The sequence below is a fragment of the Rhipicephalus microplus genome, unplaced genomic scaffold, assembly GCF_043290135.1.
Source record: "Rhipicephalus microplus isolate Deutch F79 unplaced genomic scaffold, USDA_Rmic scaffold_541, whole genome shotgun sequence".
Classification (NCBI taxonomy): domain Eukaryota; kingdom Metazoa; phylum Arthropoda; class Arachnida; order Ixodida; family Ixodidae; genus Rhipicephalus; species Rhipicephalus microplus.
The window spans coordinates 12,501-25,000 of record NW_027465101.1 but is presented as its reverse complement, the minus strand read 5'-3'; the positions used below and the strand labels follow the sequence as shown (position 1 = coordinate 25,000).

Genomic DNA, 12,500 nt, shown 5'->3' with positions numbered 1-12,500 from the left:
TCCTCGTGTTTACCGTGCGTTAAAGTTGCGCGTCCGTGGCTCTCGCAGCTCTTGCGCGCCCGGTCGCAGAGAGGAGTACGCAACCTCGACCGCACTTTCCCTGCAGGCTTCCTTCCGACTCGAAGTCCTGCGGCGGTCTCAACGAGGTGCCACATCCTCAATGCAGTCGGTCGCCCCCGTTTCGGTTGGGCTCTGGCACGACGGTCGCCACCGTCTCGCCCTTGAGTGGCCGCTGTTGGCGCTCGCTGTGAGGTGTTCAGCGTGCTGTCCGTGTTGCCGACGCGGTCAAAACGAGTCGACGGCTCACGTTCCCTTGTGCGCCGAAGGCTCTCTTGATATGTGATCCGACCCTCAGACAGACGAAGCCAAGGGAAGACCCAAGGCCGCAATGTGCGTTCAAAGAATCAGTGCTCAGTGTGTCCTGCAATTCACACCAAGTCTCGCAGCTGGCTGCGTTCTTCATCGACCCGAGAACCGAGTGATCCACCGCTTAGAGTCGTGAAAAAGTGTTTGTTCAATTCCGTACAGTCAAAACCAAACGTTTCTGGCACTCGGCCAAACAGTGGCCAAGAAGGGCGCTTTTCAGCGCACGCTTGGACTCCAAAACTCTGCCGCGCCTTTTTCGGCTGCCGCAAATCGAGCAAACGGTGTGTTTCGGACGGCGTTTCGCTTCCGCTACTTGCGAGTGCTTTCGTGGTCCACCCCTCTATAAATACTCGGGAGGCGTCGAAGCCGGTTCTCCAAGCCGGACCCGTAGGTATCGTTGTGTGCTCGCTCTCATTGGCCCGCCTAACCAGAAAATGCCTGCGGTACACCCATTTGGATAAGAGTGCACGCAGATGCGGGCCTCGACGGCTACACATTTCCTCGGGCGGCCGCCTCCCGGCCTCCGTGGAGCGCGGGATGCACGGTCCCATCGACAAGCCTCTCCCGTTTTTACCGTGGCGTCGCGGTTCACCACGGCGGGCGGGTCGGTCTCCTCCGCATAAAAAGGGGGACCCCCGCTTTTTGTTCCACGAAATCGCACAAGCTTTTTTCGCATCCACGGTTTGCCACCGCACACCAAAATGCCGATCCGGCTGCCTACTTTAGCCAACAGGTGGAGCCAGGCGCGCCGTACTTGCGCGGCACTTCCCACGTCCACCGAAGTCGGTGCCAAGGACCACTTTCGGCGCCGGAGCCGCGTACGAGCCTACTCGAGGCGGAAGAACGAAGCCAGCAAGGGCCTGGCCGCAAGTGCGTTCAATTGTCGGGACGTCCAAGTCCCTCGTTCTTCCGTGCTTCCTCTTTCGGCAAGTCGTTGCGGCACCTTCCCAAAGCGCGCAGACCCGCTAATCGCGACGAGCGCGACGTGGCCGTGCCGCCTTTCCCTCGGCAGCAAGCAAAACGCCTGGCAACGTCGACGCTCCCCTAACCGCGATCTCGCACCGTGTTTCGTGTGGCGAATTCAAAAGCCGGCCGGCGCTGCTGCAACCATTACGGTCGGTACGCATACGCCGCGGAGGGCGGGACGGTCATCGGAGCGTGCGGTTCCTCCATCGAGTACTGCGCACCTCGGCCGTCGCATCGCCGTGCCATGACCGGCCGCGCGTCAACGCGAACCGGTGCCAGCGAGATCCCTCGCCTGCAAGAACCGACCGGCAGCCTCCGTCACCCGAGGACGCGGAGGCGCTTGCCGCGGACGGCGGGACGGTATGCACTGGTGCACAGCGGACCCGTCACATCGCCAGTTCCTTGACCGACCGCCGACGCTTGTGCCGTTCCTCTCGTACTTGGCAGTCGCCGCGCGATTGTCGGGTCTCGTTCTTGCACGCTCGAACGGTCGGGAGGGCACTCGGCTGGCGTTTCGGGAACGCGCAGCCTCGCCTTCTACCGACGTAACCACGACTCGCCGTTCGCGCTCCGCCGCTCCTGTTTACAGTACTAGGCGGTCCCGCAGCGGTCGGGTCGCGCATTTCGAGCGCTTCGAGCCACGGTGCAGTGGCGGGTCGAAAGCCGACCTATGAGTGCGTTGCGCCGTTTGTACCCGCGTCCGCCACCTGGCCGACCGTCCAAGGTCGCGGTGTTGGCGTCCGCTGGGCGCAACAATTTGTCACGGGGTGCCGCTCCACATTCAGGCAGCCCCGTGGGGAAAAGCCGACCCCGCGTCCAAACGGGGTCAGCGGCAGAAAGTGTCGGGCGCAGACGCAGCTGAGGCGCTCACCCTTCACAATCCGTTAATGATCCTTCCGCAGGTTCACCTACGGAAACCTTGTTACGACTTTTACTTCCTCTAAATGATCAAGTTTGGTCATCTTTCCAACAGACCGGCGCAACCGAAAGGCCGCGCCGGACATCGGTCCGAAGACCTCACTAAATCATTCAATCGGTAGTAGCGACGGGCGGTGTGTACAAAGGGCAGGGACGTAATCAACGCGAGCTTATGACTCGCGCTTACTGGGAATTCCTCGTTCAAGGGGAACAATTGCAAGCCCCTATCCCAATCACGAAAGAAGTTCCACGGGTTACCCAGTCTTTTCAGACAGGGATAAAGACACGCTGCTTCCTTCAGTGTAGCGCGCGTGCGGCCCCGGACATCTAAGGGCATCACAGACCTGTTATTGCTCTGTTTCGTGCGGCTAGGAGCCGCTTGTCCCTCTAAGAAGGTTGTAAGGTGCTGGGAACCCCGCACCTATTTAATAGGCTAGAGTCTCGTTCGTTATCGGAATTAACCAGACAAATCGCTCCACCAACTAAGAACGGCCATGCACCACCATCCACCGAATCAAGAAAGAGCTCTCAATCTGTCAATCCTCCCAGTGTCCGGGCCGGGTAAGTTTTCCCGTGTTGAGTCAAATTAAGCCGCAGGCTCCACTCCTGGTGGTGCCCTTCCGTCAATTCCTTTAAGTTTCAGCTTTGCAACCATACTTCCCCCGGAACCCAAATACTTTGGTTTCCCGGAAGCTGCCCGCCGAGTCATTTGAGTAACTCAGGCGGATCGCTGGTTGGCATCGTTTATGGTCAGAACTAGGGCGGTATCTGATCGCCTTCGAACCTCTGACTTTCGTTCTTGATCAATGAAAACATTCTTGGCAAATGCTTTCGCAGTAGTTCGTCTTGCGACGGTCCAAGAATTTCACCTCTAGCGCCGCAATACGAATGCCCCCGTCCGTCCCTCTTAATCATTACCTCGTATTCCAAAAACCAACAGAACAGAAACGAGGTCTTGTTCTATTATTCCATGCAAGTTTATTCAGGCGACTCGCCTGCGTTGAGCACTCTAATTTTTTCAAAGTAAAAGCACCGGCCATCTCGAGGCACACAATGAAGTGCACCAAGAAAGAACCGGCATGATGTTCAGTCCGAGCCGTCGCATCGGGTAGATGCACTACTCGTCTGGAACTGAGATCCAACTACGAGCTTTTTAACCGCAGCAGCTTTAGTATACGCTATTGGAGCTGGAATTACCGCGGCTGCTGGCACCAGACTTGCCCTCCAATTGATCCTCGTTAAAGGATTTAGAGTGTACTCATTTCAATTACGGGGCCTCAAAAGAGTCCCGTATTGTTATTTTTCGTCACTACCTCCCCGTGCCGGGAGTGGGTAATTTGCGCGCCTGCTGCCTTCCTTGGATGTGGTAGCCGTTTCTCAGGCTCCCTCTCCGGAATCGAACCCTGATTCTCCGTTACCCGTAACAACCATGGTAAGCAAGTAACCTACCATCGAAAGTTGATAAGGCAGACACTTGAAAGAAACGTCGCCGGCTCGTGGCCATGCGATCAGCACAAAGTTATCCAGAGTCACCACACAATACGGGCCGAAACCCGATCGATCTTGGTCTAATAAAAGCACCCGTTACCCAAAGGGCTCCAGGCTCACTGCATGTATTAGCTCTAGAATTGCCACAGTTATCCAAGTAGGAAGAAACGATCTAAGGAACCATAACTGATTTAATGAGCCATTCGCGGTTTCGCCTTATTTCGGCATGTACTTAGACATGCATGGCTTAATCTTTGAGACAAGCATATGATTACTGGCAGGATCAACCAGGTAATCGTTCGACTGCGCGTCCGTCCTCGCCCTCGGCGGGCCGGACGCAGTCTGTGTGCGGCGGAGGCCACCTTCAGGCGCCCCAACACGCTTATTTTGCACTCCGAGATGACTGCGTTCGAGCTCGCTACGGCACAACCTTCCCGAAAGACGAGTGGGAGCCGTGCGGCAAGAAGCACGTTCATGCTCGCTCTTTTTCGTTGCATCGACTCGGTCGCGCCGTGCGGGTTGCCCAAGCCCGCTGCACTGTCGGTGGACCGGCCGGAACTAGCAACGGAGCCGAGACTGCAAAGCCGCCAGACGACGGGTCACGCCCGCGTCTTCGGCGCTTTCGCATCTGAATCGCCCGAGGACGACACGGAACACACCTCGATATCGTGGTAAAACGGCACCGTCCGACAACCAGCCCCTAACGCATCAAGCGGATGAGGCTGCAGACGACTGCCGTGGATTCCCCTGGAGCAGACCCGAGGACACGCTTGACGAGGCCGAAGCCCGCCGCATATCAGACACCCGGTCGCTTTCGCGTACGCCGCTCACGAGAACCCCCACATAATAGCAGCGATAAGTACCCAGACCTCCTTGGGCCCTAATACGAGCGTACTCGAGAAAATTTCACCGCGGGTGTGCCCCGAAACGTGTGGCATGTTGAGCGTGCCACAAGTCTACGTCGCTCTCAAACCCGCCGAGGTCGTAGAATTTGCGACCCTACTCACGAAATTCCCACCGAGGATACGGCCGCAAACGTACCGCACCTTGGGTAGGCCACGAGTTTGTGCAACACTACGCTGACGGCACAGCACCGAGGTCGTGCGCGCACGCACGGGAAAATTCCGCCGCGGTTTCTGCCGAAAACGTGAGGCACCACGACTCTCCGCAAGTTCGCGTCGACTGCGAAAGACCGAAGTCGTGAACGACGTGTCCGCTACTCGCCGCCGACACGCTGGACACCAAACGTACAACGACTCGACGGCGTCGTAGAGGCCCACGACGCGGTTTTCCTTAACGACGTCTCGGCGTGGCACCGACAGGTTAGAACGGCCGACCAACGTTCCCTGTCCGCCGTTCGGCTCAGTCGAAGGGCTCGGCGACTTCGGCAACGCTGCGAAGCCGCACGGTGACGCACGCCATGTCCCCATTTTTTTTTTTCTTTCTGCGTCTGCCGGGGTGCCCCTATAATAGCAGCGATAAGCACCCAGACCGCCGTGGGTCGCTCGCCCCGGCTGACGTGGTTTTTCGTACTCCTGCGGCGGTCGCCGTCAAGCACGTCCAAATACGCTACTTTCGTGGGCGCATTCACGCTCTTTCGCTTCGCCGGAGTGCCAGCACTCACTCTGCCAAAAACGGCGAACATCCGAGCGGCGGTTCCCACTTTTGCGTCGGCGTCGCAAACCCCGCCCCGGCAGACGAGGTTTGCCGTACTCGTGCGACGGTGGCCGGCGGGCACGTCGAAAGACGCCGATATCGTGCGCGAATTGGCGCACCTTGGCTTCACCGGAGTGCCGCCACTGACTCCTCCAAAAACGGCGAAGATCCGAGCGGCGCTTCCCACTTTCGCATCGGCGTCCCGAACTCCGCCCCGGCTGACGCGGTTTACCGTACTCGTGCGACGGTCGCCGGCGAGCACGTGGAAAGACGCCGATATCGTGCCCGAATCGGCTCCGTTCGGCTTCGCCGGAGTGCCAGCACTGGCTCGGCGAAAGACGACGAACATCCGAGCGACGGTTCTCACTATTGCGTACGCGTCGCAAACCCCGCCCCGGCAGACGCACTTTGCCGTACTCGTGCGACGGTCGCCGGCGAGCACGTAGAAAGACGCCGATATCGTGCCGGAATCGGCCCCGTTTGGCTTCGCCGGAGTGCCAGCACTCACTCGGCCACAAACGGCGAACATCCGAGCGGCGGTTCCCACTTAGCCGTCGGCGTCCCGAACTCCGCCCCGGCAGACGCGGTTGCCGAGCTCGTGCGACTAGCGACCGCGAAGCCGTCTCGCGACGCCGCTTTCGTGCGCGGCTCCCACTGCGACCTGGGTCACCCGAGGTCGACGAGCAAAAAAGAATGTCGAAAAAAATTTTTTTTTTTTTTGCGTCTGCCGGGGTGCCCCTATAATAGCAGCGATAAGCACCCAGACCGCCATGGGTCGCTCGCCCCGGCTGACGTGGTTTTTCGTTTTCCTGCGGTGGTCGTCGTCAAGCACGTCCAAACACGCCACTTTCGTGGGCGCATTCGCGCTCTTTCGCTTCGCCGGAGTGCCAGCACTCACTCTGCCAAAAACGGCGAACATCCGAGCGGCGGTTCCCACTTTTGCGTCGGCGTCGCAAACCCCGCCCCGGCAGACGAGGTTTGCCGTACTCGTGCGACGGTGGCCGGCGGGCACGTCGAAAGACGCCGATATCGTGCGCGAATTGGCGCACCTTGGCTTCACCGGAGTGCCGCCACTGACTCCTCCAAAAACGGCGAAGATCCGAGCGGCGCTTCCCACTTTCGCATCGGCGTCCCGAACTCCGCCCCGGCTGACGCGGTTTACCGTACTCGTGCGACGGTCGCCGGCGAGCACGTGGAAAGACGCCGATATCGTGCCCGAATCGGCTCCGTTCGGCTTCGCCGGATTGCCAGCACTGGCTCGGCGAAAGACGACGAACATCCGAGCGACGGTTCTCACTATTGCGTACGCGTCGCAAACCCCGCCCCGGCAGACGCACTTTGCCGTACTCGTGCGACGGTCGCCGGCGAGCACGTAGAAAGACGCCGATATCGTGCCGGAATCGGCCCCGTTTGGCTTCGCCGGAGTGCCAGCACTCACTCGGCCACAAACGGCGAACATCCGAGCGGCGGTTCCCACTTAGCCGTCGGCGTCCCGAACTCCGCCCCGGCAGACGCGGTTGCCGAGCTCGTGCGACTAGCGACCGCGAAGCCGTCTCGCGACGCCGCTTTCGTGCGCGGCTCCCACTGCGACCTGGGTCACCCGAGGTCGACGAGCAAAAAAGAATGTCGAAAAAAATTTTTTTTTTTTTTTTTGCGTCTGCCGGGGTGCCCCTATAATAGCAGCGATAAGCACCCAGACCGCCATGGGTCGCTCGCCCCGGCTGACGTGGTTTTTCGTTTTCCTGCGGTGGTCGTCGTCAAGCACGTCCAAACACGCCACTTTCGTGGGCGCATTCGCGCTCTTTCGCTTCGCCGGAGTGCCAGCACTCACTCTGCCAAAAACGGCGAACATCCTAGTGGCGGTTCCCACTTTTGCGTCGGCGTCGCCAACCCCGCCCCGGCATACGCGGTTTGCCGTACTCGTGCGGCGGTGGCCGGCGGGCACGTCGAAAGACACCGATATCGTGCGCGAGTCGATGCTTCTTGGTCTCGCAGGAGGGCCGCCACTCACTCCTGCAAAAACGGCGAAGATCCGAGCGGCGCTTCCCACTTTTTCGTCGGCGTCGCAAACCTCGCCCCGGCAGACGCGCTTTGCCGTACTCGTGCGACGGTCGCCGGCGAGCACGTCGAAATACGCCGATATCGTGCCCGAATCGGCCCCGTTTCGCTTCGCCGGAGTGCCAGCACTCGCTCGGCCAAAGACGACGAACATCCGAGCGACGGTTCCCACTATTGCGTACGCGTCGCGAACCCCGCCCCGGCAGACGCGGTTTGCCGTACTCGTGCGGCGGTGGCCGGCGGGCACGTCGAAAGACGCCGATATCGTGCACGAATTGGCGCTCCTTGGCTTCACCGGAGTGCCAGCACTCACTCGGCCAAAAACGGCGAACATCCGAGCAGCGGTACCCACTTAGCCGTCGGCATCCCGAACTCCGCGCCGGCTGACGCGGTTGCCGAGCTCGTGCGACTAGCGACCGCGAACGCGTCTCGCGACGCCGCTTTCGTGCGCGGCTCCCATTGCGACCTGTTACCCGAGCTCGACCAGCAAAAAAGAAGGTCGAAAATTTTTTTTTTTTTTTCTGCGTCTGCCGGGGTGCCCCTATAATAGCAGCGATAAGCACCCAGACCGCCGTGTGTCGCTCGCCCCGGCTGACGTGGTTTTTCGTACTCCTGCAGCGGTCGCCGTCACGCACGTCCAAATACGCCACTTTCGTGGGCGCATTCGCGCTCTTTCGCGTCGCCGGAGTGCCAGCACTCACTCTGCCAAAAACGGCCAACATCCGAGCGGCGGTTCCCACTTTTGCGTCGGCGTCGTAAACCCCGCCCCGGCAGACGCGGTTTGCCCTACTCGTGCGACGGTCGCCGGCGAGCGCGTCGAAAGACGCCGATATCGTGCGCTAATTGGCGCTCCCTGGCTTCTCCGGAGTGCCGCCACTCACTCCTCCAAAAACGGCGAAGATCCGAGCGGCGTTCTCCACTTTCGCATCGGCGTCCCGAACTCCGCCCGGGCTGACGCGGTTTACCGTACTCGTGCGACGGTCGCCGGCGGGCACGTCGAAAGACGCCGATATCGTGCCGTAATCGGCCCCGTTTGGCTTCGCCCGTGTGCCAGCACTCACTCGGCCAAAAACGGCGAACATCCGAGCAGCGTTTCCCACTTTCGCATCGGCGTCCCGAAGCCCGCCCCGGCAGACGCGGTTTGCCCTACTCGAGCGACGGTCGCCGGCGATCACGTCGAAAGGCGCCGAATTCGTGCACGAATCGATGCTTCTTGGTCTCGCAGGAGGGCCGCCACTCACTCCTGCAAAAACGGCGAAGATCCGAGTTGCGCTTCCCACTTTTTCGTCGGCGTCCCGAACTACGCCCCGGCTGACGCGGTTTACCGTACTCGTGCGACGGTCGCCGGCGGGCACTTCAAAATACGCCGATTTCGTGGGCGCATTCACGCTGTTTCGCTTCCCCGGAGTGCCAACACTCACTCTGCCGAAAGCGGCGATCATCCGAGCGGCGGTTCCCACTTTTGCGTCGGCTTCGCAAACGGCGCCCCGGCAGACGCGCTCGTGCGACGTACTCGTGCGACGGTCGCCGGCGAGCACGTCGAAAGACGCCGATATCGTGCTCGAATCGACCCCGTTTCGCTTCGCCGGAGTGCTGCCAGTCACGGCGCAGAAAACGGCGAACAAGTGTTTTTTTTTTTTTTTTTCCTAGAATTTGTGTTATAGAAGGCACATTTGATATCGGACGATAATTTTCAACTTTATCACGCGCACCGATTTTCGTGTAGAGGTTTGCAAGTTTATGGGAATTTCTCCACTTGGAATAATGCGATTTAGTAGTACTACGAGAACTTCATGGATGTACTCAAGGGTACGGGGCAAGTCAGTTACGTCAACACCTGCAGATTTTTTACACTTCAAACTGAAAATTGTTGGTTGTGAGTCCTCGTGTGATATTAAAGGCCGATTCGCTAACACATAGAACAAAGAAAGAAAGGAAGAAAAAACGCCCGCGCTCGCTCAAGAAACCTGGGTTCGCAACAAGTGGCAACAACAAGCAACCGAGCGAGTGCGCCAAAACCCGTGGCGGCCGAACAAACGCGAAGTCCCAACCGCGTCAGCCGGGGCGGCACGGGACAGGAAAAATCACTTCAGCCGGGGCGGCGGGGCACCGAATAAACCTCGTCACCTCGTCGCAGGATAAAAGAGGAAACAAAAAGTCTAAACAGCGTCTGCTGGAGCGAATGCGTAATAAAACAACAACAACAACAAAAAAAAAAAACACCCGCGCTCAAGAAGTCTGCAATCACCACAAAAGGCGACTGTGACCGAGCAGCGTCAGCCGGGGCCGTGCGGAAACGGAAAAACCGCGACTACCGGGGCGTCGAGGCACCGAAAAATCCACTTCAGCCGCGGCGAAAAAAAAAAACAAAAAGAAAGACGGAGGGGGGGGGGGGGAACCACGTCTGCCGGGGCGAAGGAAAAAAAAAAAACGCGTCTGCCGGGGCGAGCCCGGGTGCGGCACCACCGGGAAAACTGTGGCAAACAGACATGGCGATCGAGTGAGTGGGCCGCCAGCCAGGCTCAGCCAAAAAGTGCAAAGTCCGAACTGCGTCAGCCGGGGCGGCAAAAACCACGTCAGCCGGGGCGGCGCAAAAAACCGCGTCTGCCGGGGCGGCACGAAACCGCGTCAGCCGGGGCGGCGCGAAAACTGCGTCAGCCGGGGCGAAAGAAAAAAAAAAAAAAAACGCGTCTGCCGGGGCGAGCCCGGGTGCGGCACCACCGGGAAAACTGTGGCAAACAGACATGGCGATCGAGTGAGTGGGCCGCCAGCCAGGCACAGCCGAAAAGTGCAAAGTCCGAACCGTGTCAGCCGGGGCGGCAAAAAACCGCGTCAGCCGGGGCGGCGCAAAAAACCGCGTCTGCCGGGGCGGCACGAAACCGCGTCTGCCGGGGCGGCGCGAAAACTGCGTCAGCCGGGGCGAGCCCGGGTGCGGCACCACCGGGAAAACTGTGGCAAACAGACATGGCGATCGAGTGAGTGGGCCGCCAGCCAGGCTCAGCCAAAAAGTGCCAAGTCCGAACTGCGTCAGCCGGGGCGGCAAAAAACCGCGTCAGCCGGGGCGGCGCAAAAAACCGCGTCTGCCGGGGCGGCGCGAAAACCGCGTCTGCCGGGGCGGCGCGAAAACTGCGTCAGCCGGGGCGAAAGAAAAAAAAAAACGCGTCTGCCGGGGCGAGCCCGGGTGCGGCACCACCGGGAAAACTGTGGCAAACAGACATGGCGATCGAGTGAGTGGGCCGCCAGCAAGGCTCAGCCAAAAAGTGCTAAGTCCGAACTGCGTCAGCTGGGGCGGCAAAAAACCGCGTCTGCCGGGGCGGCACGAAACCGCGTCAGCCGGGGCGGCGCGAAAACCGCGTCTGCCGGGGCGGCACGAAACCGCGTCAGCCGGGGCGGCGCGAAAACTGCGTCAGCCGGGGCGAGCCCGGGTGCGGCACCACCGGGAAAACTGTGGCAAACAGACATGGCGATCGAGTGAGTGGGCCGCCAGCCAGGCACAGCCGAAAAGTGCTAAGTCCGAACTGCGTCAGCCGGGGCGGCAAAAACCGCGTCAGCCGGGGCGGCGCGAAAACCGCGTCTGCCGGGGCGGCACGAAACCGCGTCAGCCGGGGCGGCGCGAAAACTGCGTCAGCCGGGGCGAGCCCGGGTGCGGCACCACCGGGAAAACTGTGGCTAACAGACATGGCGATCGAGTGAGTGGGCCACCAGCCAGGCTCAGCCAAAAAGTGCTAAGTCCGAACTGCGTCAGCCGGGGCGGCAAAAACCGCGTCAGCCGGGGCGGCGCAAAAAACCGCGTCTGCCGGGGCGGCACGAAACCGCGTCAGCCGGGGCGGCGCGAAAACTGCGTCAGCCGGGGCGAAAGAAAAAAAAAAAACGCGTCTGCCGGGGCGAGCCCGGGTGCGGCACCACCGGGAAAACTGTGGCAAACAGACATGGCGATCGAGTGAGTGGGCCGCCAGCCAGGCACAGCCGAAAAGTGCCAAGTCCGAACTGCGTCAGCCGGGGCGGCAAAAAACCGCGTCAGCCGGGGCGGCGCAAAAAACCGCGTCTGCCGGGGCGGCACGAAACCGCGTCAGCCGGGGCGGCGCGAAAACTGCGTCAGCCGGGGCGAGCCCGGGTGCGGCACCACCGGGAAAACTGTGGCAAACAGACATGGCGATCGAGTGAGTGGGCCGCCAGCCAGGCTCAGCCAAAAAGTGCCAAGTCCGAACTGCGTCAGCCGGGGCGGCGCAAAAAACCGCGTCTGCCGGGGCGGCGCGAAAACCGCGTCTGCCGGGGCGGCGCGAAAACTGCGTCAGCCGGGGCGAAAGAAAAAAAAAACGCGTCTGCCGGGGCGGCAAAAAACCGCGTCTGCCGGGGCGGCACGAAACCGCGTCAGCCGGGGCGGCGCGAAAACCGCGTCTGCCGGGGCGGCACGAAACCGCGTCAGCCGGGGCGAGCCCGGGTGCGGCACCACCGGGAAAACTGTGGCAAACAGACATGGCGATCGAGTGAGTGGGCCGCCAGCCAGGCACAGCCGAAAAGTGCTAAGTCCGAACTGCGTCAGCCGGGGCGGCAAAAACCGCGTCAGCCGGGGCGGCGCAAAAACCGCGTCTGCCGGGGCGAATGCAAAAAAAACAAAGAAAAAAGCCCGCGCTTAATCAAAAGAAAACAAAGAAAAAAGCTTGCGCTTAATCAAAAGAAAACAAACAAAAAAAGTTCGCGCTTAAGCCTGGCGGTGGAACCACCGGGGCAAACAGACCTGGCGATCGAGTGAGTGGGCCGCCAGCCGGGGTGAGCCAAAAAGTGCAAAGTCGGAACCGCGTCAGCCGGGGCGGCGCGAAAACCGCGTCAGCCGGGGCGGCGCAAAAACTGCGTCAGCCGGGGCGGCACGGAAAAACGAAAACCGCGTCAGCCGGGGCGGCACGGAAAAACGAAAACCACGTCAGCCGGGGCGACATCAAAATGAGGAAAAAAAAAAAAAACTGCCTTAGGACACCTGCGTACACTTTCATGCGTTTGGGCATATCTCTCTGTAACACGCGCGCCCCTCGTTACGCGCGGCACTCTGT

General features: G+C 60.5%; 2 non-coding genes across 2 annotated transcripts; both read right to left on the bottom strand.

Annotated features, from left to right (window-relative positions):
• Positions 1-345: 345 nt before the first annotated feature.
• On the bottom strand, positions 346-498 carry LOC142795070 (5.8S ribosomal RNA). The gene has a single exon (XR_012892732.1). It is a non-coding gene; the product is annotated as a 5.8S ribosomal RNA (ribosomal RNA).
• A 1,719-nt stretch (positions 499-2,217) lies between these two features.
• On the bottom strand, positions 2,218-4,032 carry LOC142795073 (small subunit ribosomal RNA). The gene has a single exon (XR_012892735.1). It is a non-coding gene; the product is annotated as a small subunit ribosomal RNA (ribosomal RNA).
• Between the last annotated feature and the right edge of the window lie 8,468 nt (positions 4,033-12,500).